The following is a 5,156-nucleotide window of genomic DNA, read 5'->3' as shown; positions in this document are numbered from 1 at the left end:
CTGTTCACCGCAGTAAAACCCTAAGACAGTTGGAGACAGGAAATATACTCACAGATGACCAAGGCCATCTTCAGATGCATAACAAGTTCAAGGTCAGGCTAGGCTAGATGAAACATACTCAAAAAAAGTTATTGAGATTTGCAAGCATGTGAAATTTGTTTCACACACAAGTGGTGGATCTGGGAAGCAATGCTGGACTCCTGGTTCCAGTGGCCATGCTCTTAGTCATTGGACTCATCAGGCCTCAAGCCTGGGGTGCACATTAAAAGCACCTTTTACCCATCCATTTCACCCCCTACCATGCAACATGAGTCTATGCTGTTCCAAAACCTTCAGGGGTTCCTGAAAGCATCCCACACGCCATGAGAGCCTGGCCCATTTCTAACCTCTCCTTGCTGTGTCTTTTTGGAATATTGATATTTTTATCTACTGCATGAGATTCAGCTTTACAGCTTTCTGTGGTCCAGCATATGACTTAGACATATATATTGTGATTAAATGATACCATGCTTGCTCATTTACATTCATAAAGAGATGAATGTATTTTTCCCCTCTGTTCAGTGGGAGGAAGGCAGTAGGGTCGCAGTAGAACTCTGAGAATCCATTAATAATTTCACCAATCCACTGTTTTACAGTTTGCTGGTTGTCGTGTCGTCATAGGAAACAAACAAGCCAGGCAGGGACCCTGCTTCCATACTGGAGCCAACACACAGGTAAACATGGCAACGAGATGGGCTGAGGTTACGAGAACTGCTGAGGAGGAGCTACCCAGCGACAATGTAAGGATCAAGTGGGCAGCTTGATGGTGGGGAGGGGTTGCTCGGGGAATGGTATTTGAAAAAGAGCTGGTAGAAAACCGTTCCAGTCTGAGGGAAGAGCAGGACCACAGCCCCGAGGTGGGAACAAAAATTCCCTCTGACAGAAAGAAGCATGGCTTGGCCTGTGAAAGGCAGGTATGCAAATGCTCATGCAGCCAGTTGGGTGTGCTTTTATTCTGACAGAGACTTGTCCTGCCATGAATGTCTTCAGAGTCTGCTGGACAGAGTCCAGATGCAGGGTGAGGCTGCTAGTATCCCCAGAGTCAGAATTAGAAGTCGTCTGCCTCAGCCTCACCCCTGCACCCCAACATCCATCTGTGAATTTCTTCTCACTACAGTCTCTGCCCAGAGTATCTCCAGCTCTTCTTGGCGGACCATCTCTTCAAGTCTGCTCAAGCCATGGCCCCTCTGTGAAACAGCATCTTCCTTCTGTTCAGGACCACCTTGCATGTTGAGCCCTCCTGCTCATGAGCCAGAAAGATTCCTATTTCCTACTGTTCTGTCCTTTCAGGCACTGCAGGGCTTGAGAAGTATCTGTTGACTGTATGTTCTACAATCCAAACTCCCTCCAAGGAGGGCCACCTGAATCATCAAGAAACGCATGCCATTCTGTAGAATCCACACAGGGAAAGCCAGTGTTAACTTAGTGATTGGCATCACCAAAAAAAAAAGAGAGAGAGAGAAAACTCACCTTTTGTGTGTGTGTGTGTGTGTGTGTGTGTGTGTGTGTGTGTGTGTGTGTGTGTGTGTGTGTCAAAGCCCAGAAATCCCTCTGGCAGTCTCAGGAGAAATGCCATCTGTGAACTGAAGGGAGGATATGTAAAAGGTCAAAGTAGGCTATGGTAATAAGAAATATAATTGCATGCCAGTGTTCCTTTAATTTGAGGACTGAATGCAAATGAAGCAGGCGTGCCCTTTCTTCCAGCCGTATTTTAATCAGTTCTGTTGCTCTTGTGGGAAGAGTTGATGTTTAAAAGAAAATGATAATAGCATTCCTTTCCCTTGCCATCCGGAATGGGGGCATGATAGGATATGACAGCTTGATTTAAAGACATTGTTTATCCAATCGTCTGTTGGACAGGCAGCTTATGTTACTGTGGTGGCTTTCAAGGATCCGAGGGTCCCAGGTGACAACTCAAGTAGAAGAACTCTCAGGAAAATTCTTTAGTGTCTGACATACCATATCAGAGTAACAGGCAACGAGGCAAAGAGGATGCTGAGACAGGGGAATTTGCCCATTCTGTCTTTAATTCAGAACATGGTCCTATCAAGCTACTTTTACGTCTGAGTCTGCTGCTTTACCTATAGAAGGAAGGATTGGTGGAAGAGAGCATCTGGGCTCTTGTTCCATACCAAGAACTACATTGTCACAAGAGGTTTGAAACTGGAGAAGGGTGCTGGGGTTTGAAAGGCTTAAGCAAAGTTGGGAGCCAGGGTTTGGGTAAGATGAGGGGGAGGGGAAAATGTAACCGAAACTATGGATAGATGAAGGAGTCATATGGCTAATTAAAATATCCACCGTTTTTAACAAGTGAAATCTGGATGGAGGTGCTCACCATGGATAGACAGTGCTTCCTCCAGAAGTCATGGGTTATCAAATGAAGATCTCAGTGCCAGCTGTGGGATATTGGTTAGGAAGGTCCCAGAGCATTTCCCCGCCGGTACAAGTCATCTCCATGACTTTTGGTTGCCCACCAGAACTAGATGGTAAGACTCAGTTGCTGAAGACACAACACACTCTGTTTGCAGCATGTTGAGAAATAAAGGAATTGACCTAGAACATTTCTTTCTGATGGTTAGCTTTCATAGTGCCAGAAGGTATGTCATGCAGGCTGCTGGTGGGAAAAAATCATCACTTGACTTACACAGTGATGGACCCTGCATGCTACCATATCAACCTGCCAGGCAAGGTGCACCTACTGAAGCAATAGTGACAAGACTGTTTCAGAGGTAACCAACTGTTTTCTGATTGTATTTGAACCTGTTCCACAGGTCTCTTACTGTAAACCTGGTCCAAAGCCATGATACAGGGGGTCATAGGCTCTGGGGAGGTGAACCTATTGTCTTGCTAACCAGACAAGTTTGTCAAACTGCCTTTTTATCCTGAAGTCTATAGGTTAGTGTTGCTCTCAACACTGGGGAGAGACGCTTCTTTTTGTAGTGAGCAGCAGGCAATGCAGAGATTTGTAAAGGGTGAAAGTGCAGAAGATCTGTGACTGTTGAGTGCTCAGCCCCACATGAGACATGTCTACCAACTTCTAAAAGGTTCCAGGAATACTGTGGAAGAGGGGGAAAGCCATGTAAGAGCTGGAGGACAGGGAGGGCACTGTGAAATGCTGTCCTCAGGTTGTAACAGGGCCGGCCATTGTACTCATGGACCCACAGCAGCTACAGTTTTCTACACAAGATCAAGCCAACGGTTTAACTGGGGGAGTGACGACAGGGACATGAAGGTAGAGGAGCAGATATGTGTGGAAGTTTGCAAGTGTCCAAGAGGAGTGGAGGGGGATATCATCACAATGTGTTGTATATAAGTTAAAATTGTCAAAGAGTAAGTAAAAATATTCTCAAAAGGAATGTCATGTGACCTGTTTTGTCTTTTAGCTAACCTGTTAGAGGTAACTGGGATTCTGATCATTTTCTCAAATTAGATCTAAACATCTGGGGGATTCCTTCTGGAAATTTAAATAAGAAAGATATTTGGGTCTGTGTTTTATTTGTATGTATGCATGCATGTGTGTATCTTGTGCATGTGTGAATGTGCAGGTATACACACAAGTGTGTGTGTGTGTGTATGTGTGTGTGTGTGTGTGTAGAGGCCAGAAGACAACCTTGGATGTCAACCTCAGGAACAACATTTCCTTCCTTTGAGATAGGGTCTCTCGTTGGCCTGGAGCTCACCAATTAGGCGAGCCAGCAGGACCCACAGATCATCGTGTCTTAGCTTCTCAGCAATGGGATCACAAGCACACGTCGCCAGGCCTGGGATGGTGGTGCATACACATTTAATCCCAGAACTCCGGAGGCAGAGGCAAGTGGATCTTGGTGAATTCAAGGCAAGCCTGGTCTACAGAGTGAGTTCCAGGACAGTGAGAGTCACGTAGCAGCCCTTGTCTCAAAAACTAAAACCTAAAACAAATAACCAAAAATCACAAAATAAACCATTTCCCTCATTGAAATTTTATGTGATTTTGTTGTTGTTTAGGGATGAGTTGGATAGAGCATTTATAGAAAGCCCTCTTCTCTCTCTCTCTCTCTGAGTGATTATATTTTTTATTGTATTTGTGTGTGTGTGACTGTATGTACAAGTGCCTGTAGGTGGTCATGGAGGCCAGAAGAGGGTGATAGATCCCTTTGGAGCTGGAGTTAAAGGCATGGATGAACTGCCTCAAATGTTGGAGCTGGGACTAAACTCAGCTCCTGTGACAGAGCAGCAAGTGCTTTTAAGTGCTGAGCCATCTCGCCAGTCCCTACTAGGAAGCGTTCAACCTTAAAAACCAACAGAAAAAAACCTTTTGGGAATCACCCCCTGCTTAAACTGCTTCTCACTGAGCCAAGCCGAATCAGCGAGATCCTTTGGCCCCTTGGGTTCTGCACGGTGAACCTGGGGGCTGACACTCTGCGGGTCAGGATGACTGTCATACAGGAGGGGGGTACGGCAGGTAGGAAAGCTAAAGGAGGTCCAGGCATAAGGAGCCAGAAAATCAGGTGTGCCATCAAAGATGTGTGCCATCAAAAAATGTGATATAGAGACATCCAGAAAGGCTACGGGCAAGAAGTTTGCAGAAGAGACTGTTTAACCAATGAGCATGCGAGATGTCTAACCAGTGATCAGAATGATGGCATTAAAGCCACATGGTCCATTTTATTTGTTCAGCAAAAGTATAAGAACCTGATGGTCTTAGGGTTTTACTGCTGCGAACAGACACCATGACCAAGGCAACTCTTATAAAGGACAACATTTAATTGGGGCTGGCTTAGCTTTTCAGAGGTTTAGTCCATTATCATCATGGCAGGAAGCATGGTGACATACAGGCAGACATGGTGCTAGAGAAGATGAGAGCTCTACACGTAGCGAGGAGAGACTATATATCACACTGGGTGAAGCTTGAGCATATATATGGCCTTAAAGCCCACTTTCACAGTGACACACTTCCTCCAACAAGGCCACACCTCCTGACAGTGCCACCCCTTATGGCAAGGCATTCAAATGCATGAGTCTCTTGGAGCCATACCTATTCAAACCACCACACTGATAATATCATGTATTGACCCTGATATGGCAGTCATAAATGATATATCAATGCACTGTATCCAGAAGGTGGATCTATCAAAATA

The 5,156-nt window shown here is 45.4% G+C and overlaps 1 long non-coding RNA gene across 1 annotated transcript; it reads left to right on the top strand.

The window, feature by feature from the left end:
- Gm39798 lies at positions 1 to 3,395 on the top strand. The gene is made up of 2 exons (XR_866163.1): positions 1 to 779; positions 1,157 to 3,395. It is a non-coding gene; the product is annotated as a predicted gene, 39798 (long non-coding RNA).
- The last annotated feature ends 1,761 nt before the right edge of the window (positions 3,396 to 5,156 follow it).

The sequence above is a fragment of the Mus musculus genome, chromosome 2, assembly GCF_000001635.26.
Source record: "Mus musculus strain C57BL/6J chromosome 2, GRCm38.p6 C57BL/6J".
NCBI lineage: Eukaryota > Metazoa > Chordata > Mammalia > Rodentia > Muridae > Mus > Mus musculus.
This window is presented reverse-complemented; position numbering and strand designations above follow the sequence as displayed.